General features: G+C 42.5%; 1 protein-coding gene and 1 pseudogene across 3 annotated transcripts in view; one reads left to right on the forward strand and one right to left on the reverse strand.

Moving 5' to 3' along the window:
• The window catches only part of LOC5567664 (zwei Ig domain protein zig-8), a 649,981-nt gene that overhangs the window by 23,718 nt on the left and 601,301 nt on the right, over positions 1–24,962 (forward strand). The gene's annotated exons all lie outside the window — the stretch shown is intronic.
• Positions 3,488–5,576, reverse strand: LOC110677726 (annotated as a pseudogene).

The raw sequence follows: 24,962 nt of genomic DNA on the forward strand, positions 1-24,962 counted from the left end.
TACCTTCACGATACTGGGTTCGCCGTAGAGTTGAGCGAGCTCGTGGTTCATCCTTCGCCGCCACACGCCGTTCTCCTGCACGCCGCCGAAGATTGTCCTTAGCACTCGGCGTTCGAAAACCCCAAGAGCTTGCAAGTCCTCCTCGAGCATAGTCCACGCCTCATACCCATAGAGGACTACCGGTCTTATGAGCGTTTTGTACATCGTGCATTTGGTGCGGGGGTGAATCGTCGGCTGCTCTAGCTCTTGAATCACCAGACCAATCCGTTTAGCTTGCCGCGATAATCGCCTTGTTGTTCCCAACAGATTATGGAGCACCGTTTTTACTGGGTTGTTGTCTGGTATTCCTATCACATACCTTAACCAGTGTACCTTTTCAACTTGATCCTCTTTCAGGATACTGAGTTGATCAGTTGCGTTCAATTCTTTTCCGCCACAGATGGTTCTCTCGAAGGCTCCAGGAGCTTGCACATTTTTCTCGAACCTGGTCCAGGCCTTAGTACAAAGTAGCGTTTAGTGCATTGTACATTTAGTGCGAAGGTGAGTTAGCCCATATCAGGCATGACTTTCAAAGATGAAGCACTTTTGCATATCTCAACCTAAGTTGTAAGCCAGCAAGGACCCGACATAGAAGAACTCTTTCGCCGTCTGTCGTGACACTACTTTTCTGATAAGCTCGGTCCCGTACAGTTCTACCCACCAGCAGGTACTATGTTTTTCGACCGATGAATTCATCACCAGTCCGACTTTCGTTGCTTCGCGGTTTAGACTGCTGTACCAATTTGTCACCCATTTCAATTTTTTTCCAATACTATCCATATTTTCGGCGAATCCGACAAACTGACTGGATCTAGTAAAAATTTTGCCTCATCTTTCAGCCTGAGTCCTCTGCATGACACCGTCAAACTGTTCTCTACCATGATCTTCCATAGCTCTACACGGTCAATACTGTCGTATGCCACTTCGAAATCGATGAACAGATGTTGCGAAAGGACCAGGTACTCGCGTCATTAGTGAAGGATTTGTTTTACGGAAAAGATATGAATCTACGACGGAAAGACGACCTCTCGTTCTTTCGACCTTTTGTCTCAAAAACTTGTTAGTGGCCTTGTTGTTCTTAAGCTGCTGAATGGCATCTTTAACTTCTTCTATCGTAGGAGCAGGTTGGTTTTCATTTGCTAAGTTCTGACGTAACTATCACTTTCATTGTACCCGAATCACAGAGATTCCCTACACACTCCGAAAAAATCATGCGATTTTACGTCTTTTGGATGCACATAAAAGAAGCAAGCCAAATGACGTGAATTTGTGTCACATTTTAAATACGATGGTGTCTGATTCGGGAAATGTCAATCATACCGGCATCGTTCTCATGTCCTCCATCATGTAAAATTACATTTTTCTTCCAAAACATCTTTCAGAGCCCATTTTTACGTCATAGAATCACTTACATCATGTGTCATTCTGTCATAATGTGAATTACGTCTGGAGTGTTTTTCATTATTTTTAAGAGTGTGGAGCACTAATTCCTTGTGTCCAATTACTCAATTATGACCTTATCTTTATTCTGAACCCCTGTGAATTTATTGGAATTCCGAAATTCATTGGAATGAAGTCAACGCAACTTTCCCAGCTTCCCACATTCCACCTGTAATCAATTAATGGGTGGGTATCACGTATCCTAATCATCATCCTCATCGGAAAACCCTCAAGTACATTTCCATTCGTCACGCACCCAAATCCTTCCTAGAAGACCCGTTCACGGCCCAACCGATAGGAAGAAATCCCACTTGATCCGGTAAGAAGAAAAGACACTCATCACACCCACATGAATTATTTCGGCTCGGCAGATATCCGATAGTCGAGCGCTCGAACTCGAACCATGTCTATGCGGATAATGAACCGTTCACCGCATTCCGTCATTCAGTTGAAGGAGTTTCCGCCATCCCACACTAGTCTCACTCAGCAAGTGCTCTGCGTATGTAGGGGTACAATTGCTGGCAGAGAAAATAAATGTCGGGTACCTCAAGAAGGACGGAACGAATTGCTTCCTAGGACGAATACACACACACCCGACTCGATGACACAAATGTGTTAAGTGATAGAGTGGCTGTCACTTTATTTTCCGCTTCCATCGGCATGTATGCAGCAGCTCTCTTCTACTACTAACCCCTCTGACAGAAATAGTTTCAGTGTTCAGTAGGGTGGCCCATAATTATTAAACCAAGAAAATCTTATATTATACCTTTAGAATTTATGGATTTGGACCCCCAGAAGCTACTGTGACAGTTTGAGTAAAATCCGTTTACACTTAGAAAGGGGATCCAAACGAACAAAGGGTGTACCTTAAGATTTTTATGCTACTTTTTTTAATAAAAACGGACCACCTTAGTGTGCAGTGTTGGTACTCAGTTGATTTAGCTCATCCTGCACAGCCCAGCTCTGATGAGACCCTCGAGAAATGCACTGCTGGCGCTGGAATAGTAGGTAGGTAGAGGAGGAAATGTGCAGCCCGCAAGCGAAAACGTTGACACCAGAGAGAGCTGCGGTGAGCTGCAGAAGAAACAAGTTGAAAATACATCAGAGCGGAAGTAATTGAATCAGACGAGGACAAATCCAACAGTAGCGAGCGAGCGAACTGAGTGACAAGATATAAGTCGGGTTGTGTGTGGGGTATGCGAATTTAATGCACAGTATATTTTTTAATTTCTCAATAAGGGTATTCACTTAACAGCGTAAAACGCTGCGTAAATCACGATTATTTGATTATATTAAATCTTTCACAAAATTGAGTAAACAACACATGAAACATTTCCAACTGTCAAAAATCTACACAAAATCGATCAAAGAATGCGTTCGTCGTCGTAACAACAACTGTTATCAGAAGATAAATAAACAGAAACTTCCGCAACAGAAAATTATCTAAACTTCGATCAAAATGGGATTAGAGCCTTCGGACATGGGCCAATTAATCATTTGGTGGAAGCGTTTTAATAACAACTGTTCTAACCATCTTACCAAGAAGTGGTTCTCAAAACCATATATCATCGGTGCACATGTTTCCACTAACGTTCCATTACGACGCTCATGGTGAAAGTCAGTTTACTTGAGCAATTATTTAACTGGTTACTCGTTTGCTCAAATAAGTCAATTAATAACTCATTTTTTTGCACGAAACATCAGTGGATCCAATAATGGATCGATACTGGTGGACTGATGCTACTTGGAACAATATTCTTAACGGAATGACCCATAATGATGTATTACAATCGAAAACTTCAAGTTAATGACATCATATGATTATGTGTCCCAGTTTTCTCATGTTTACAAATCGATAATAAGGTCAATAATTTAAGCACTGAACGAAGTCAGATCATTTGATGGAGCATTTCTTCCATATATTCGAAACTTTTGCAAGAATATTGAGCAAGGTTTTCAGTAGTTCAAAATATTTGAGTAATTCAGATTACAGTTCAGATAAAATTACTTTTTCATGTTTTATATGAGCTACAACTATTGATTTATTAGAACTATTTCTAAATGACTATGTATGCTTTTAAATTTAAGAGGTATTCGAAGCGCTTTTTCACTCCTTATAAAGACTGGAGTCAACAATGAACGGCGGCTCCGAAATCTTTACTGGTAGTAGGTATCCGGTTGGTGGGACGAGAACAGCTTCCAGTAGCGATGGTGGTGATATCTTTGCACCAGCAGGAAGCGGATCTTCGAGTCGTGGGACTGCTTAGTGTGAGCACGGCGGGTTTTGGAGGCTTTCACCGATTCGACCTTGATGATTCGGATGGAGTGGGCAGGGGTACGGTGACGCAAAGCCGTGTCGCTGTAGCACTGAGTGATAGCACGTTATGCGTACCGGAGCCGGAATCGTTGCGCAGTCAGATGCCATAGTTCACGACCAACAGCGGAGTCTCCTCCAAAATGCGCTTGACTGAAAAGATTACACCGGTGGTCTTCTTGAACTTGCGCAGCTGCCGCAAGAAGTACCAGAAACGGCACTTGGCCACGATCTGGTCCGGAGCGAAAATGTTAATCTTGAACAGCGGAGGGTTCCGATCCTTATCAGCCAGCAATAGTTTATGCGTACCGCAAACGAATATGTACAAAATTTTATAAAATATGAACTGAGTTCCGACAATAACACTTCTTGAAACGTTATTGGTTGGGTAACTAGATTATAAATTCGTCATTTGTCTACGATCACAGTCATAAAAGGAATTATTTCAACTGAAATATTTCTTATGCCAATAGCAAGCAGAACCTTAGTTACGCAGCTTTAAGTGAATACCCCTAATATGTTTGGAAAATATATAGGGCAAGTGTACCATTAGTGGTGCACCTAAGGGAAAAATGCTAAAACACGGTGTTAAGATCATGAAATATATGATTTTAACGTATCATTCGATAGATCTCAAATCCTTCTATCATTCAAATGTATAAAAATCACGATTCATTTGAAATTTCCCTGCAAAAAGCCTTGCACCAATAATAGGAACACTGTTCCTTTAGTGGAGGTATATTTTAAGGATGGTTCCCTTAGTGGCGCAAACCATTGATTTCTTATGGGACCCTCCACTATGGGTACTGATGCACCACTATAGGTGCAAAGAAGCAAAAAAATTAAGCAAAATAATTGTTTTAAATAGTTTTACGGTTAAATTTCATGAATATTATTCGATTACTTGTATCATTTTCGCATCGTACATAATACAAAAATATCACATAATCATTTATTAGCGCGAAACATGCCAAAACACACTACCTCCACTATTGGAGCTACCTCCACTAAGGGAGCGTTTGCCCTAGAGGAAAAAATAATTTCTTATTTTCTGGTATATAAATTCACGAAACAATTGAAAATTATATATTAGAAAGGAGAACTTCCTCGATAAATTCAATTTTGTTTATTTTTGCAAAACTTCGCCGAGATGTTTAGATTAAATTAAACAAAACGAAATGAAAAAATGTACAATTTTATGAACCGATTCGAAATATCGCATACCCTTATTTGTGTGAGAGAAGGTGACAAAAAGGTTGCCGGCTTTGATTCCTAGAATATCCAACTGTGCACAGATAGCCAAGCAATGCTATGATTGTAACTAAAAGTGCTTTTTCCTTATTCTACCATGCTGAGCGCACTGTTTTTCAAGTGCAGAGAAAAATATCCATCTCAACTTGTCCACCCAATACGACTTCGCTGTGGCACAGTTTGAATTGAATTGTATTACATCAGCAGATCGAGAGCACCGAGAGGAGCATGCAGATCGGCTTACAAAGATGGCTCACTCTGACTGGCAATCGACACTGAGGTTGAGACAGTGCTTTGCCTTTCCTTCCTCCTGAAGTCCTTTAGGGAAGAGGACTGCTAGTTTTTTTTCTGTGCCCCCCGTTCGCTCATCTGACACATAAAAATGCAATCTGAGCGGATTGCACTTGACACACCATCGTGGAAAGTGCAGCAAAGTTGTTACGGATTTTTCACCCTTTTGTCACATGCTGGCGCTGAGCGTTTCGCTGAACTCTTGGTCGGGGAAAAATTACGACTTGACTTACCTCCCCATAGCCATGGAACCATTGAGCAGGTCGGCCAGATACTTTCCGGGACAGATGATGTCGAGAGCAGTGCAAATGCCGGGGGAACATGGGCTATCATTTTTTCCTATCAGGAGGCAATTTGCATTGGAGAAGCCACTTGTGCTTGGCTGGTGGTAGGCAAGCTAATGAAGATTGACTCGAGTTTTCTTGAAATTGTCGTGGGAGGTTGTAGGTTGCAAAACAGATCTTAGAAAGCACAATTGAATTTCTCAGACAGACATCACAGGCTGGTGCTGAAGATTCATTTCCTACGCCTTTGTAAACTAACCTCTCAAATAAAAGCAAATGATCAAAGTTCAAATGAACTCAGTTCTTTTGAAATATGCTTTACACTGAGCTGGTATGGGTTGTTCAAACGTCCGAAATCAATCATTCCTGTGAATTTTGCCAAAATCTATAAGGTAATAATTCCAACTTTTGTGATAGTCGGGCCACCCTTTGAAAAATGAAACAAGTAGTCTTCATTATTTGTCAAGTTAAACTTCTATCAATATTAAACCATAAAGTTATTGATACAATGTTATAACTTCAGAAGAATTTTTCTTTCAAATTGTATAACAATCATGACCTGAGTTAGTTGTGTTTGATCCTTCGACCTTGACGCTTGCTCCTGCGGGGGCCGGCGATGAGGACAGGATCAAACATGTCGCGCGTCGGTCGAGTGAAAGTGAAAAAGTGGCGTGATCACTTAGTTGTGTTTGATCCTTCGACCTTGATGCTTGCTCCTGCGGGGCAGTGTTGATAGACTCACACTAAAAATCTCAATCAATACGCTCTCCCGTGAGAGCAAACTCATTAGAGATCTGCTTCGCAAATCTCACGCTTGAGATTTTAATGCAAAATCAACTCAATCAACTCAAACCGTAAAAAATGATGCAGTCGCAAAACCCGGCAAAAATTCGTGAAACCCGAATGTTGTTGTTTACGTTAGAAAGGATGAACATAATTTTACCAGACTAACAAGAAATTATTGCCGTGTGCTAGTAAACTGTGGAAATACGAGACAATGAGTTAAAAAGGTGAGCCAACTCATCAATGATTTTTTGACTGCTGAGTTGCATGATTGACAACTCACGCATGAAAAATCTCAAGCGTGAGTTGTGAGAAATTGAGTTTTTCACAACACTGCTGCGGGGGCCGGCGATGAGGGCAGGATCAAACATGTCGCGCATCGGTCGAGTAAAGTGAAAAAGTGCCGCGTTCGATAAGTTCTTTTTGATCTTTAGACGTTGACGCTTGCTCCTTGGCAGTGCGTCAAGAAAGCCCGAGCAGTCGTCAGTTGTTTTCCCTCTCGGGTCGCGCGCCTATTTTCTCTGTGTGTTTTTATATAGCCGAGCAAACGAGTGAAGCTGAAAGTGGATTGTTGCTGCTCAAGGATGACGGATCAATTGGTGAGCTCGTTTCATGCTACTATATCTAATCTATAAAATATGTATGATTGCACCTTTAATAATTTTTCAACAAACTATGAATTGTTCGTCACTGTGAGTGTCGACATAAACTCTGATTCATAAATTATTTACGTCAATTTTTTTTTTTACTCAAAACTCCTTTTTCCTTTTACTTTTATTTTTGTAATTAAAAAAAAACTTTGAATGGTTCGACACTACGAGTGTAGACTTGCGAAAGGTTCACTTTATTCAACAAACTTTGATAAGTTCGTCACCTCAAGTGTCGGCATAATTTTTCTCTACATAGATATTGTTCACACCAAATAGAAAATTTTATATTTACATATAAGCATATTTATAGCTCACAAATAATTATTTATCATGGTCTAATCGCTTATCAAAGTGAATCCTGTGACCCAACGATCCTCCCCATTAACAAACATCCCTCCCAGTAACCTTTGTGGAGATGCAGAGGCAAACACGGTCTCCAAATAGCAAAGGTTACACACTAACATTCCTTCCCCCAATCCCACCTGACTGCAAGGACGTGGCCGGCGCCGTTATTGACCATGTATAAATAGAGGCACTGAATTATGCACACTGAAGAAGATTTTGGCCAATCCCAGCCGATCTTCTAGTTGATTCTTTGTGCATTTTCACTGACCTCGGTCAATCACGGAATAGCAACCATTGATATGTGTAGTCAGTCTAAGCTAAGCTAAGCTAAGCAAATTGTATAACAATCATGACCTAGACATCTCATTTTATTTAACAGAGTGTATTGAATAAATACTTGAATGAAGGCACATGGCGAAATAGCCTGAACGTAAGTACTCACACTACACGATTACTTTTCATTCCTTATTGATCCTTTATAAATATCGTTTTAAAATTTACATAAAGGGTTGGTGCTCCAATGAATACCGCTTCCACTTCACAAGCAGAAGGTCATGGGTTCAATCTCAGGCCTCGTCTCATTTCTCGTACTTTGTAGTTGTATCTTTCGCTTGCTTCAATCGTCCTCTCTTTATCTATCACAGTTCTTAGCATTTGCTAAAACCAGAGACGGACAATAAAAAACGTTTCTCATTCTTCCATCATAAAAGAACGCCTTTCCTTACGCCTAATATATAGGCAATCTGCTAACCAAACTGCAAGCCTCTCTGCCATAAATTGGCCACCCCTACACTATCCTGCATAAACTGGCGTAGATGCAAGGGCATATCCGGTCTACTATGGGAGCCAGTTTAATGCATCATCAATTCCTTTTTCTTCCCGTCATTGCACAATTGTCCGAATCGACGTTTTAGCAGGAAAAAAGTGTTTTCTCTGTTCTCCTCGATTTCAAATGATCGATGTCTTCAGAGAAGTTTTTCCTAAGTGAGTTTTGCATCTTCTTAGAAAAAAAAATGAATAGGATGCCCCTTATTTTAATTTAAAAAAATTGTGGCTGCGCTCTTATGCAAACTTTTAGAAAGTGTTGTTTTGAACAATTTTGTAGAAGACACTTTTGATCTAACTCTTCATTTGAGCTAAGTAAATTGATCACCCATAACGCGGGTAGATCACCTTTTCGAGGTGCGTTACGAGGCAAGATCTACCATATTGAACTCTTGTTGTAGCTGTTCTTGTTAATACTTATAAGTTACGGTCGGAAGAGTATAAGAGAGTAACAAGCCACTAAGACCCACCTATTTGTCCTAGATGATGAGGAGGTCGAAGTGGAAGAATCACTCAATCAAGAACTGAGGCTGGGTTTAATTCATGAGACGAATTCTTTTTGAGATCAAGTGCTTATATTTCGATATCTCGGAGGTAAACGATTCCGAATTAGTGAAGTAGCAGACCTCCTACCTTCTAAAATACGCGTCTTGTTACAAGGAATCTGAATATCTAATGCGATGAAACCTTTTCACAGTAACAAAAAACGATATTGAAACTTATAAGTAGAAGCAATAATTTGATACGCTAGAGTACCGATGCATGGTCAAAATCAGTATCATTCAACCAGCTTAGTGGCCGAACCTGATTGAGGGGCGCGCTTGTTAGTTTAATGGTGACAAACTGTTTTCTCCAGAAGGTATATATAGCGGTACCTTTTTCTAAAGAGGCTCTATGCAAAATGGTAAAGACCGATAACTGTATTATTTCTCAATAGTAGTGGAGTAGAACGACATGCACTAAACAAAAGGCACAAGCTACCGACGCTACCACCCATCCTAGAGGGGTCTCACGAAGCTCTGGAAAATCATCGTTCAGTTCAGTTCCGGTTTGTAGAACTCTGGATCAGTGAGTTGAACACCAAAGGGGATGCTCCAGGACGAAACGTTAATTTTCGTAGCTGGAATGACTCCTGTCATGTTTTGTATTACGAGGCACTGCATCTGGGCATAGTCGGATACACGGGATCGGAACTTGATTGTCACCTTGTGATGTGCAACGGTCCTCACATCGTTGATTCCTCTGATCGGGACATTGACTCGTTGTTTCGTACTTCCAAAGCGGCTCGCAAGGTCAGCTGTGACGAAGTTTACTTGCCAGGGCAGGGATACGGTTGATTGGTCTCATCCAACGCGTTGACAATAGCTGTTAACAAGAACACAGTCTTCGAGGAGTCAGCGTAGTTGCAGAGGAGCGGCATGATCAAAGTTTCTCTAGTAGAGGTCGAAGCGTATACCATTCTTTGGGGAGTCTTAGGTTCCTGTGCTGGAAGGCACACACTGGATATTGGCTCAAGTTCCACTTCCTCATTATGGAGCTGGCTGTGATGTCGTCTCTGGCACTTTGGGCACGATTTTGTCAAAGACAAGTCTCTGGCGTTGTGCCCTTTGCGGTAGTGATGGAACAGATACAAAACCAAATTCTGTCGAGCGTCAGAGCGCTGCTTTACTCGCATCTCTCGTGTTCTCGAGTAATCGAAGCTAAATTGATTCGTGATCGTGTTCTGAGTTATTCAGAGTCAGTTGTGCTTTTGGAAAAAAAGCTGCCACCCCTTCGAGATTTATGGTTTTTAAGGGTTATGGACTGCAAACTGGTTGTTTACTGTCAACTTAATGGTTACACATTTGATTTGTCTGTAAAAAAGCATAACAAATCACATCTTGCTCGGTTACTCGCAAGTAAACGGCTCCGATCTCGTTGTTACTGTTAACGCCGAGAATAGATTCCACAGTAACTCGGACCCTTGAGTGTAGTTGTTCAGAAAGAAAGTGTGTAATTAACCTCTCAACCGGCAACTTCTTTTTTTACCGCTAAAAAAAATATTCAAATCGCGATAACTTTTTTGTTTCTTGATATTTTTGCACCATTCTTTCACAAGTTCTCAAAAAACTTTTCTAGTTTTCGAATATTTGTCGATATTGATAATTGTTCATCTAGATTCGGAGATAATCCAAAATTACTTGGGGGACCGACGCGTAGCCATAACCCACGTAAATATCTCAGGCTACAGAATTTTTATCGTGTTCAGATATTCACTCCTCAAAATGATACATCAATGCGAGTATGTTGTGAAAAAACGAAGCAATTTGGTGCAGCCGTCTTTGAGTAATGAGCATTTATGTTTCTGGTAGCGCCCTGGATTAATAAAGATCTTGAAAAATCTAAAAAGCCTCATATCGTAATTTGCAGATTTCTCAAAGAATACTAAACCGATTTGTATGATTTTTTCCGAGTAGCTCCTTATTACCTGACATTGTTTAGTACACATTTTATTTATTTTTTGATAAATTGACCAAACACAAAATGGCCACAAAATACATTTCATATGGAGAATGTAGGTCCCCCAAGGAACATCGGAATATTTTCAAAACTAGTAATTAATATAGACACGGATTCTTAAACTAGAAGAGCTTGTGAGGTCTTGTTAAAAAATGGTTCAAAAATATTGAGAAACAAAAAGTTATCGCGATTAGAATATTTTTTTAGCGGTGAAAAAAGAAGCTGCCGGTAGAGGGGTTATCCTTCTTTCATATATTGATTGTTCTTTCGAAATATGATGTAACCACAATAAAAGTTATCACAACTGCTCATTTAAACCGTAATAAAATTTACCTTCTTTCAAACATAAACTGTTATTTGGAGCTATATTATTACGATAATTGATGGTTTTGAAGTTGTTATTGAACTTCCTGCTGTTATTCTGACGGCCTGCAAATATGAACAATGCGTTCGGTAATCATTTTAACAAATCGTTCGGTAACCATTCACGAACAATTTGTAATATTTTGACAGCTGCGCTTTGATTCAAATTACGGATTGTTCGTGTGGGATACAGAATCTACTGCGTTGATAAGTGGCATGAGGGTTGATCACAGCAATCGGTTTTAGACGTTCTTCTGTGATGCGGACTGTCATATTGTCAATGTTGGTATCCATGACTAACACAATACTGTCACTTGCACATTAGATGCATTCACACTCTGCCTCACTTGCGATTCGATACTTGGCTGGGTGAGTTGTGTGAGCATCGCGTGGAAGGTGATTCCTTTCTCGTTGATTATCTAAACTCCACATTGGCGATCCAGCCAGTTTTCTGCTTTTTGCGGAAAGATACCTGGCATTTATTTTCATATTTAATGGGAGGAATCACCCTGCAGCGTTGGTAAAGTGAAATAGTGAAGGTGAATAAAGTGGAGTTATTTTGTTTTCGGCTAGTGCGAAAAAAAGTGTTATCCTAAAAGTTCCCTGCGTTGAAGAAAAACCGAGAGTTTCGGTGGCGTGCTAAGAAAAGTGAACAGAGAAGCAACAGGTTGAGTCTTGGGTTGAGTCGATCTTGTTGTTTTGCTATGAGCAAATGTCAGATCGGATGATTCCAGCGTGTTGTTTGTCGTGGGGTAAGAGGAGTCCCCGGCAATGTCCGCAGCCCAAAAGGCAGAGTTCGTTGATCTTGCTGTGTTGATTTGTACAAATGTCGGATCAGAAGCTTACAGCGTGTTGTTTGTCTTGGGGAAGAGAACCCCGGCAATGTCCGCTAACGAAAAGCTAAAATGAATTGATCTTGTTGTTTTGCCATACGCAAATGTCAGATCAGAAGATAAAGCGTGTTGTTTGCTGTGTGAAATAGGAGTCTCGGCAATGTCCGCTGTCAAAAAGCTAGTTTACGTTGATCTTGTTGTTTGCTATGTGCATATGTCAGATCAGTAGCTTACGTGTTGTTTGCCAGTGAGAGAAGAAAATCCCCGGCAATGTCCGCTGACGATAAGCTAAAATCGTTAATCTCGTTGTTTTGCTGTGTGCAAATGTCGGATAAGAAGATGTGTTGTTTGCCGTGGGGAAGAGAAGCCACGGCAATGTCCGCTGAAGAAATGACGACACATGCGTCGAGTCTATTGTTGATCTATTTACAAATGTCAAACCAGAAACTTTAAGCATGCCATGACATACGAAACTTGTTGACAGAAGAGTTTTTACCCCTCAATTTTGCTCTTTGCAAGGGCGAAAAAAGTCTAGTCTGCAGAAAAAAAAATGTCAAGTCCACTTATGGTACAGCATGAATCAATCGAATATTTTGTTTAAAATTTGAGTGATAAACACAGACTGATGAATAAGCAGTGCCCTCTGGTGAAAAAAAAATCCATTCATGTACTCTTGTTAAGTTTCCTAGAGTAATAAAGTTTGCCTGGTTACAGCTCGTACCAAATAAAAATGATGGGAGGATTCTAAGATTGGTTTAATTGTCGGCCAAACCTAAAACGAGTGAAAATTTGATTCAAGATGGGTGTATGACCAGTATTACACGATGAATGTAAGGGTGTCCCAGAGATAGCGATGAAAAGCAGTCAAAACTAGAGATTGACAATATGAATCATTTCAGTTGACGGTTCTGGATCCTTATGAAAATATTAGGTTGATAGCGAGAATTTATCTAATAGCGTAATACTATTTCGTCTTTGGTGAAATTTGCGTAATATAGAGTTTTGTTTCTTCGAAGTTGTTTGTAACCAAACTATTATGGAACACAAAAGTATTGTTTACAAAAAAAAAAAAAAAAATGACACAAAAACGAGAAATTGGAGAAAAGGAAAAAAGATTTTCTAAAATATGTAACGAGTATGACCATTCCAAATTTGATGCTAAAAGTACATCAAGTATTCATGAGAAGATTTTATAATTGAGCATAGAATACGGATGATTTTGAATAGTTTTACAGAATCATCAAAATAACTGTATTATCTTTTTGAAATGCAATTCTAATGGAAAATTATGCTTTTAATAAGAATAATTTTCGCTCATCAATTATGGAATTTTGGCGTCTTTAAATTTGAAGAAATTCAAATTTCTTTGGAGTAGAGGGAGAATGTGGGATACAGAATCCACTGCGTTGATAAGTGGCATGAGGGTTGATCACAGCAATCGGTTTTAGACGTTCTTCTGTGATGCGGACTGTCATATTGTCAATGTTGGTATCCATCTAAGACAAGACGTGACAGGTCAAAGTACAAAAACGAAACCAATTGCCTGTCAAAAAAGACCACTTCTCATTGGTCGTTTTGGCAAAAGCCTACTTTCACACCGTTGAGCAACAGGGCATTTTGTTGCTAGCCCGGCCGTGTTGCTAGTTCATGAATCAAAGTTTACATCAAAAGTTTGGAAATTTTGCATGGAATCATTTTGTTTCAAATCTATTTATATTTGATAATAAATTCAAAGCATGTGTTCATACAATACTAAAACATGCAAAAAATATCGAATTTAGTACAATATGATGAAAATTGTGTCAATTTTCTATAAAAATATTACCGGTTTTGAATTTCATCCTGAGTTTTAAAAAATATAGCATCTTCTATTGCAATAAATGAATGAAGCGTGCAAGAAACAATCAAATTATGCGCCTTAATATTTGAGTTTGTTCACAAGATTTTTTTAAAAATGATACTGGTAGCACTGGAAATTGTGTCGTCAAGGTTATCGGCTGAAAAACAACGGGGCAGTCTTAGTTGAGCTGTCACGTCCTGTCCTAGGTATCCATGACTAACACAATACTGTCACTTGCACATTAGATGCATTCACACTCTGCCTCACTTGCGATTCGATGCTTGGCTGGGTGAGCTGTGTGAGCATCGCGTGGAAGTTGATTCCTTTCTCGTTGATTATCTAAACTCCACAGTTCGGTTATTCTTAACTTTACCAGAAGCATTACCGAGCGCTCAGCGGTTTATATTTCGGTAAAAAAAATACCGGAGTCGGTATTTTCTAAGTGTGTATATCGGAAAACATTATTTGTTGTCATTTTTGACAGTTCATTTTCATATTAATAAAAGATTCCTAACGAAGTACATGATAGCTGGTGGTCAACGTGGGTCCGGACGTGTTAGTGGTAGCGAAATGGTGCTAGGTGGTGATAAGTTTGAAGTGGTGGAAGAATTTGTGTATCTTGGAACACTAGTGACATGCGATAATGATGTTACCCGCGAGGTGAAAAGACGTATTGCAGCTGCGAGTCGGGTTTTCTACGGGCTCCGTAACCAGCTGAAGTCCCGTAGCCTGCAAACGAAAACAAAACTCGCGTTATACAAGACACTGATCCTTCCGGTTGTCCTTTATGGCCATGAATCATGGACATTGAAGGAAGTCGACCGGAGAGCTTTCGGGGTGTTTGAACGTAAAGTGCTGCGAACAATACTCGGCGGTAAACTAGAAAACGGCATCTGGCGGCGTCGCATGAATCACGAGTTGTACCAAGTGTATAAAGAGGTGGATATTGTCAAGCGCATAAAACACGGCAGGCTGCGTTGGGCTGGTCACGTTGCCCGTATGCCGGAAGAACGACAAGCAAAGATAATATTCAACAGAGAACCCGGACGAGGCCGCCGACTTCGTGGTAGGCCGCGCACACGATGGCTTTTTGCGGTTGAGGAGGACTTAAGGGCACTTAACGTTCAGGGCGACTGGAAGCGATTGGCCCAGGACCGAGCCCAGTGGAGAAGACTCATCCATTCGGCGCAGATTCATCGTAGCGAATTGTAGCCCATCAAGTAACAAGTATCAAGTAAAAGATTCCTATTAAGTTTATCTAGATATATGATTTTGATTGCATATTGATATACGTTGTCTGGTTTGCTGGGGACTTTCCTATGCTAAGCGTTTTCTGTGACCCGGGCACCCCGAAGCCCAAATTTGGCACTGAGGACAATATTTGGTACAGCCTCAACAAGTACATTTTTAAAATTTGTTGTTTGATTTATTCTTTCATACCTTGTTGTTAAAATAAGCATTGCTTTGGATCCTGCTAATATTTCAACACACATTCATGATAATATTTCAACACTTAATACTGTTTAGAGATAGGAAAACAAATTCAATTACATATTTTCCTTTCTTTCAAAAATAGGTACACATTCAAAATTAAACTTTATATTAAATCGTTCGAAAATTTTGCCAAAAATATTCAATTCTCAAAAAGTGTTGACCGTTCAATTTATGCTATGTGAAGATATTTTGGCATTGCAGCTTTGAACATTTTAACAAAAAAACTGCTTTTATATGAAGTCTATTTCTTAATAATGCTGGATCGAAGCTTTCAATATTTTGAATATTTTTTTTTTCTTATTTCACCAAGTTTGTCTTCATCAGTGTTATGTACTATTATCAAGTTATGCTTTCTAATAATCTCTGGAAAACTGTTCGTGAATATTTAAATCATGCATAAACCTGGTTTCATGACAACCAATGTTGATAACATAATTAGAAACTCCACTTAGCATCTCATTTTTTTAATTGTGTCAAAAATTGACTGTTTCTTAGATTTTTTTTCAATTTGCTTTAGTGTAAATTTTGGTAAAAAGCTTCGAAAAATGCTTGTATTCTTGACAAAAACATCAGTGCGTAATTTTCAAAGGAGCAGAAGAAATCAATAATTATTTATGATATTTTGTGTTTGAATCTGCTCATTTTAATCACTCATTATGCCAAACGACCATTATGCTAAACGACTTTATGCCAAACAGGCTCAATCGATAAAAACATGTATCGAAATGAAATTGATCACTTTTTCACATATGATCAAATTTAAAGTGTAAACCTATCAAAAAATATTAGAAAAAATCCATACCTGTTGTAATATTTTACTCAAAATAACGATAGAGTCAACCAAAATTTAACCATTTAACGTGCTACCGTTGATTGGCTCTCTGTTTTTCGTATGAAAATCATGGATTCAACATAAACTGATGCAGGCAATAACGAAAGTAAGCATTGTGTATAGGAAACCCATACAGCACTAATACAATAATCTGTAGATATGACGAAAAACAATAAAACATGCTCTTGACTGCTGTTTCCTTCCTTAATATGCTTCTGCTCTATTGTACACACGAGCACAATAAGGACAAATCCCCGCAGGGCGGAGTTTGCCTAGAATTCTGTTGGACGGACAGGATGTACTTCCGTCTGGCCCGTCTCCCATTTACCCATCCCTAACTTTTCGAAGTTAAAACTCGGAGTCTCGGATAACCGGGTCTTATGCGGATGGCTTTAAGCCGGAAAGCCCGTCGGAGAATAGAAACCCGATGGAACTAATTTTACAACCGTCATAAAAAGGTGAAGGAACGATTTTTCCTGTTTTGTTTTGCGAGTTTGCCGCCGTGCAAGGTGTTTACTGGGTGTGCGGGAGCTGGTCTATGGGAATTGCTGAAGGGCTTTTGGCTGTTCGGCTTCCGGAAGAGCGACGATGGAGCGAAGGAAGTTGCAAAATGTAGGCAAACCCCTTCCCGGGAATAGTTCCTACGGGAGATTGAACAAATTTCTGGAAATAAAGTCCAATTGGCAATTTGAGGAAAAATGGGATGGGTGCATTGTGGGCTAGAAGTCAAAAGTTCTCGACAAAATTTTTTTTTTACCTTTGTCTCGAAATTTTTGACTATGGGCCATAGTGGGTGAATTTACCTCCTCTTTCAGCAATTTAATATTTCTACCACAAAAATTATTCAAATCACAATATCTGTTTTGATTCTCGATATGTTTGCTCCATTTTTCCACCAGTTCTCGAAAACGTTTCTATTATATGAGTCAAACTGTTTCTGGAGATATTTCAATACTCCTTGAGGGATAGACATTTCCCATATAAAATATTTGTGCTATTTGATGTCAAAATCTTTTTACGGCCCAAGTGCTATCGCAAACAAAATGCTCATTAGTCAAGAACGGTTCCATCAGTTTGTATCAACAAACAAAGTCTCTTGAAGATAATGTTTTGGAAGGTTTAAAACCGAACATGCGAAAATACTGTAGTCCTAAATATTTTTTTTTATTGCCAATAAATAATGCTGCTGTTAGAGGGGTTAAGTGACATACCAGGCAGGACACATGGAAGTTGCAATCAAATAATTACAAGTGTTCTGTTTCGTATAAGTTCCCTAACCACTGTCCCTCATGGGAGCCACAGTTTCGCTATTCCTGTCAAGGCAACACATTCTTCTCGATTACAAACAAGAGCTGTAATCAAACGAGTGAAATAAAAATCAATTTCGATGTATATCTTCCTCCAAACTCATTCTTGTGCTGTGAAACTTCGTTGAAAATCGCTCGCAACGGAGAGCTAGCAATCTGGCTATAAATATAAATAAACGAAAAGCTTGTCCTCCGATCAACGAAATAAAATTGCGTTCAGACGATCTGTTCTGGCGTCTTGTTTCGGAAAAGTGCGAACGGGGAAGCTCATTCCCATTCCGGAGGGATGCGATTCACGGGGAGTGACAATTTTTGAGGAGGAAGGCATGAATGGTTTGAGGCGCACAAAAAAGAGGACCCGTGGGATCCGTCTGAATAAAATATGTCCGTGTAGCAGCTAATAAGTTTAATTTATTTACGAATCCCACGCAGCCGTTTATTTTGCCAAAAGCAATCAAACGGAAGCGCTGGTAAGCTAGAGCCGGAAAATAAAGGAAACGGAATAGACTCTAAGATTGTTGTAGAGCGGGTCAATTTTAATTTATATTTTTTTATACTTTCAGTAGAGAAATAGATAAATAAAACGAACATATTCTATGCTTCCAGGTAGATTTTTGTATTATGGCGGTTCCTATGTTTAATGTGTAAACATAACGTCTTCCATAATTTATTTCCTATCTTTGTGATGAAAATTGAATTTTTGTTTTCAAAATTTTGTTATAATTTTAATAGGATTTGTTATACTATTGTTTTATTTGGCCCAAATTTTGTTAGATTTTTTGTTATTTAAACTTCTAACGGTACATGTTTATAACAACTGGTAATATAAATAAAACGCATCAGAGAAGCCCATTCTGTCTAATCTAATTAATCTTGTTTCTTTCTAGGAAGGTAATATATAAATATGAGTCCGATTAATTATCTAACACGATTCAAAGTCATTTTCAATAGTATGAAGATTGATGGTTACTTCATTGATTTACCAGGCTGCTTGGGCACGTCAGGAGTTAATCATCAATATTAACCTCCTTTTCCCGAGCAGCCTAGATAGCCGCGTAGTGTCGGTAGCGGTTGTTTCAACTGGCTAAGAATTAACACTATGGACTGCCTGTTCCGGTGGTAAAAGTCCACCTCACAGGTGACCCCTAATTTATGGTGTGATGCGTACCGTGCCTAGAAATGAATGGTTAGGGGGGTCTAAATAAAACCTAACCGCAAACGGAGCCTGTGGGGTACCAGGGCGCCCTCCACAGTATAGAGTCCTTCCTGTGCTACCCGGAGCAATGGTGCAGGTGACCTTGTGTTTCTCCGAGATAATCGGCTGCCCTTCTTCAGTCTCTATCCTGAGGCTTAATAAGGGTAGGATTATGAATATGTTGACATTTAATTTAAATTATCACCTATATGGATTCGCATTATGCGTTTTACACAGTGTATTCTGTGCTCTTTCGCCTTTGGCGACTTTAAATAGATACCGATCTGGTTTTTTCGTTGCTGGTCTTTTTCGTGCTGAGATTGCAAAAAGCTTAATCCTGCCTAGTTTGGGTAGTGGCTACGGTTAGGTTAGCTCAGATCAATCTTCAGCATAAAAGAACACCAACGATCAATCTTTGCAGACTCATGCAAAATGGTGCAGCCCAAGTGGCGCTAGTTCAAGAACCCTACTTTCGTAGAGGGAACTTCTATCTAGGTAACCTTGTGGACCCAGTTTTTGCTACTTTTAGCAAACTTGAAATGGCAAACTCGCGCTCCATGCCCCGCGCATGCGTGCTCGTTAATAAAGCAATCGTTGCTACACTCATTTCTGAGTTAACTACCAGAGATGTATGTGCTGTCACAATTGATGTTTCTGTTGGTGACCTCAACAGGAAATACGTCTATTGTTCGGTATATTTACCACATGATGAACCATCCCCAACGGATGACTTCAAACGAGTTGTCGTACACTGCGTAACAAAAGGCCTTCCGCTGATTGTGGGCAGTGATACCAATGCTCATCACATCATCTGGGGCAGCTCGGATATCAATTTGAGAGGCTCCAGTCTTTTTTTTTTTTTTCCTTCTAAGCAATGGGGGGATAATCTGCTCAACAGACTCCGGACCGAGGTCCGGGAGTGTGGGGTTGGGGACCATTTACTACGTACAAGCAGTAAACAGGACTACACCCCCGACCCACTAAACCATTTCCATTGCCGCCAAACCCTTCGTCTCTCCGGGACCACCAAGAAGGCATTGCTTCGGAGAGGGGCTATTGCACATCGCATCCTCCAGGTTAGCTGCATAGCCATGCAGCAACGAAAATCGATGACACGCTTATGGGGGTCCACCAAGGTAGCATGCTGGCGCATTGCCAGCTTCCCGGGTGGTCCTCACCTCCCGTTGTCCGCTGAAGGCGGGCAGGGTCGACCACTAAGCCCGCGCCCAGCTGCACCGCAGGTATCAAGAACTGATACTGCGGGCTTCGCAATTTGACCTACTGAAGGCTCAGGCCCTATCAGCTAGCACGAGCTGGGATTGCTGACGAAGGGGCCTCCACCTGCCCCGAACAACCAGAGGCTCGTATCCACCCAGTAGGCCGGCGCCACGACAGCAGCGCTACCAGGATGTTCTCCCCGCGGCCACTTAATCGCTGTAAGGGTCGATTTCGACCGTAGGGCACCGGTATGACCTACGTAGCCGACTGCGAACCCTTGGACCACCTGTTGATTAGCGTCTGCACTAGTCACTCCTCGAGTCCACACGCCACCTCCTTTGGAGTTCCGAGACGATGTGGGTGATAGCCGATGAAACGGCATTCCAGCCAAACTCGTCTGCACACATCCTCTGGACCAAATTGTCCGGAGTCGTGTCCCGACCGCATGTGGCAAACATGCGGTCACGCATTGTGCGGAAACGCGGGCACACGAACAAAACGTGTTCCGCCGTTTCCTCTAAACCTGCACAAACTGGACATTCGGGAGAACCCGCATGACCGAAACGGTGTAGATATTGTCTAAAGCATCCATGACCCGAAAGGACCTGTGTTAGGTGGAATGTTAGTTCCCCATGGCGCCTATTGACCCAGATATCTAACCTCGGAATCAACCTGTGAGTCCACACTCCCTTGGTGGAACTGTCCCACGCACGCTGCCATTTGACCATGGAGGCCAGTCTGGCAGTCCTGCGTATGCCTCTTGTGCCGCGCATTTCGAAGCACTCTATGTCTTCCATGATAAGGATACCAATAGGCATCATACCGGTGATGACACAAAGTGCATCGTGTGACACGGTACGGTACGCGCTCGCAACCCTCAGGCACATTAGCCTATAAGTACTCTCTAGCTTGCTACGGTAGCTATCGGTACTCAAAGCCGTGCCCCAAGCCGGGCCACCATACCTCAGTATGGACGAGGCGACACTGGCCAGAAGCTTACGCTTGCTGGCGTACACCGCAGAGCTATTGGACATCATCCAGGACAGTGCCACAATAGCTGTGGAGGCTCTCTTGCAGGCATAATCGACATGGCTACCGAAGGTAAGCTTGTCGTCGATCATCACCCCCAAGTGTTTGACGGAGCGCTTCGAAGTGATTGTGCAGTCGCCTACACTGATCACCGCTTGCTGCGCCGACTTTCGGTTGTTGACAACAACAGCCTCCGTTTTGTGGTGAGCCAATTCCAGTTTCCTGGAGCTCATCCACTCCTCCACAATTGCGATCGAGTGGGCTGCAGTCAATTCCACTTCTTCGATCGATTCACCGTAGACCTCCAGCGTAATATCGTCGGCAAAGCCAACGATGACCACACCCGCCGGGAATTTTAATCTCAACACCTCGTCGTACATGACATTCCATAACACCGGACCCAGGATGGAACCTTGCGGGACTCCTGAGGTTATGTGAAAGCACTTCCGACCCACCTCTGTGTCATAGACTAATACCCGATTCTGGAAGTAACTTTCGAGAATCTTGTACAGGTACTCGGGTATCCCCAGACGCAGGAGCGCATCGGCAATAGCCGCCCAACTGGCACTATTAAATGCATTCCTTACATCCAGAGTCACTACTGCGCAGTAGCGAATACCCCTCCTCTTACGCTGGAGTGCTATCTCAGCGGTTTTCTTAACCGCCAGAATAGCGTCTACAGTGGACCTCCCTTTCCGGAAGCCGAACTGGTTGCCTGAGAGACCATTTACACCCTCGGTGTACCTCGACAGTCTGTTGAGGATGATCTTCTCGAGCACTTTCCCCACCGTGTCAATCAAGCATATTGGTCTATACGCCGACGGGTCACCGGGTGGTTTCCCCGCCTTTGGCAATAGTACCAGGCTCTGCCTCTTCCACGCATCTGGAAATACTCCCTCGTCCAGGCATATCTGCATAGCAGATCTGAACATACCGGGAGCCTCCAAGATTGCGACTTTGAGGGCCAGGTTTGGAACTCCGTCCGGACCTGGTGCCTTCCCCATGCTTAGGGATTTTGCAATCCCTACAAGTTCCTCATCAGTTACTCTATCCTCATCGCCAGCCCCAATCCCCGGCTGTCCTACAAAAGGAGGCCATGGGCTAGGGTTGTGGCGCGGGAAGAGCCCCTCGATGATCCCCTCCAGCATCTGTGGAGACTGCTCCGTAGGAGCAATTGCACCTCTTGTCTTCGCCATTATGATCCTGTAGGCATCACCCCACGGGTTCGCGTTGGCACTCTGACAGAGTCCGTCGAAGCAGGCCTTTTTGCTTGCCCTTATCTCAGACTTCAGCGCGACTTTGGCAGCGGTGAACACCGCCCGTCGCTCTTCACGCTCCTGCTCGGTACGTGCTCGCTGCATCCGTCTCCTGGCCCGTAGGCAGGCACGGCGCAGGTTCGCAATAGCTTGAGTCCACCAGTATGTCGGTGGTCTCCCATTCCTAGGGTGGACTTTTCTAGGCATGGTCGCATCGCATGCACGCGTAAGCACCGCTACCAGTTCGTCCCCGCTTAGGCCGAGTAGGTTACGCTCACGGCGGAGCGCCTCCCTAAGTACTTCATCATTGAAGTACGATGTCTTCCACCTACGAGGGCTTGGCCTTGACCTAGCCGCTTCCTCAACCCGCTGCCTGCTGTTGTTGTAGTCGATACTGTAGCGAACCGCCAGGTGGTCGCTGTGAGTGTAGGCATCGTCTACCCTCCAGTTCGAACTACTCGTTAGGCCAGGACTACAAAAAGTAACGTCGATAATCGACTCCGCTCCGTTACGGCTGAAGGTACTTTTGGCACCAACATTAGCCAGATCGACATCTAGCACGGCCAGTGCCTCTAGCAGGATTTGACCTCGCTGGTTCGTGTTACGGCTTCCCCATTCCACGGCCCAGGCATTGAAGTCACCCGCTATTACAACTGGCCTTCGCCCTGTCAGCGCGGTCGTCATACAGTCCAGCATCTGCGTGAACCGCTCGGTCGACCAACTCGGAGGCGCATAGCAGCTACAGAAGAGGACCCCGTTTACTTTGGCGATCACGAAGCCCTCGTAGGTAGTAGACACCAACTGCTGGACAGGGTATTTACCCGTTGTCCATATCGCCGCCATTTTTCCGGATCCATCCACGACCCAGTTGCCGTTGCCGGCGGGTACTCGGTATGGGTCCGATATGATGGCGATGTCCGTCCCCCACTCAGCAACTGACTGGTACAGCAGTTGCTGAGCTGCGTCACAGTGGTTCAGGTTCAGCTGCGTTACCTGCACTGTGATTTTTCGTTGATGGCTCGTTTGAAGGTCGGGCACCTTGAGCCTCCCGTTGGGTGATTGTTGTTCACGGACTTGCCGGAACAAATCAAGCACTTGGGAGGGTTCTTGCAGCCTAGTGCCTTATGACCTTCCTCACCACAACGCCTGCACAACTTAGTCCTATCAGGGCCTTTACAGCCCCAGGACTTGTGTCCAGGTTCCCTGCACCTAAAGCAGATCACTGGTTGCTCATGTATGTTCAGTGAACATACTGACCAACCAACCTTGATCTTACCTACCTTAGCGGACTTATTTGCGTCTGCCACAGGTAGGTGTACTAAGGCCACCTGAGTACCTGCCGGACCTTTCCGTAGCTGAACGGCGGTGGTGGGCACCTGCACTTCGCACTGTTGCCGCAGTGCCGTGACGAGCTCTTCTGCGTTAGTGATCTCGTCAAGGTTCATCACCTTCAGAGTCACTGACTGCGTCAGAGCCCTCACTTCAACACCAGCGCCAAGGACCTCTTCCGCCAAACTTTTGTAGGCGGCGCCCTTGCGCTCCTTGTCGCGCTTAAGCTCGAGGATCATTTCGCCTGTACGAGTGCGTCTGACACTGCGTACGTCGGCTCCTAGATCCGCAAGCTTCGCGTCACTGCGCATCGCCTTCAGGACTTCCGAGTACTTGGACTCTTCCGTCTTGATGATGATCGCATCACCAGGCTCCAGTCTGATGGAATACTTTAGTAGTACAGACCTTGGATTACTTAACATAGGCAATCGCCCAACCTTCATGGTTTCTAATAGAGAAGAAGTGTTAGACATAACGCTCTGCTCGAATAGAATCAGTCACGAGTTGACGAATTGGCATGTATCAGATGAGGAATCATTATCTGATCATCGCTACATCTTCTTTGAACATTCAAATGTAACTGCGCAGACTTTGCGTTTTAGGAATCCCCGGTCAACAAACTGGGAACTCTATATTGAATTGGTTGCGACCAAATTTCATGGTTATTCTCCGTCCATTGAAAATCCAAGTGATCTGGATGATGCCGTTGATACTACAACATCCTACATTATGGAAGCTTTTGAAGAAGCATGTCCTCTGCGGTCTGTAAAGACTACAAGAGGGACCCCATGGTGGAATTCCGATCTGACTAGACTCAGGAAACAATGTAGAAAGAGTTGGAACAGACGCCGTTCAGCTGGATCAGAGTCGTTCAAGTCGGCTCGCAAGGCTTACAAGAAGGCTCTTCGTTCTGCTGAACGATCCGGCTGGAAAAACCTTTAAACAAATGTTTCCAGTTTGAGTGAAGTCAGTCGGTTGAACAAAATTCTTGCAAAATCTAAGGATTTCCAAGTGAACGAAATTCGCTTACCTAATGGTGACTTTACTTCTTCCGATGAAGAAGTTTTAGAATGTTTATTCAATACACACTTTCCCGGATGTGTGGACATAGCATCTACGGATGAACCAAATGTCTTTTCATGTAGTTACGAGTCTCTGGCCTTGGCTCGCAGTATCGTAACTACTGAATCGATTCAATGGGCACTTAATAGTTTTGCTCCTTTCAAATCTCCAGGAGCGGATGGGATTTATCCTTTTCTGCTCCAAAAGGGATTTGAGTCTATCAAACATGTTTTGAAAAAGCTACTTGTAAGCAGTTTTGCTACTGGGTATATTCCCAAATCCTGGCGTGATATTACTGTAAAGTTTATCCCAAAAGGAGGACGTGCGTCGTATGAGGAAGCGAAGAGTTTTAAACCAATCAGTATGACCTCTTTTCTTCTGAAATGTCTGGAACGCATTATCGATCATCACATCCGTGATGTTTATTTGGCAAACATGCCTCTTCATGTGAATCAACATGCTTACCAATCTGGAAAGTCCACT

This window comes from Aedes aegypti, chromosome 3 (assembly GCF_002204515.2).
Source record: "Aedes aegypti strain LVP_AGWG chromosome 3, AaegL5.0 Primary Assembly, whole genome shotgun sequence".
NCBI lineage: Eukaryota > Metazoa > Arthropoda > Insecta > Diptera > Culicidae > Aedes > Aedes aegypti.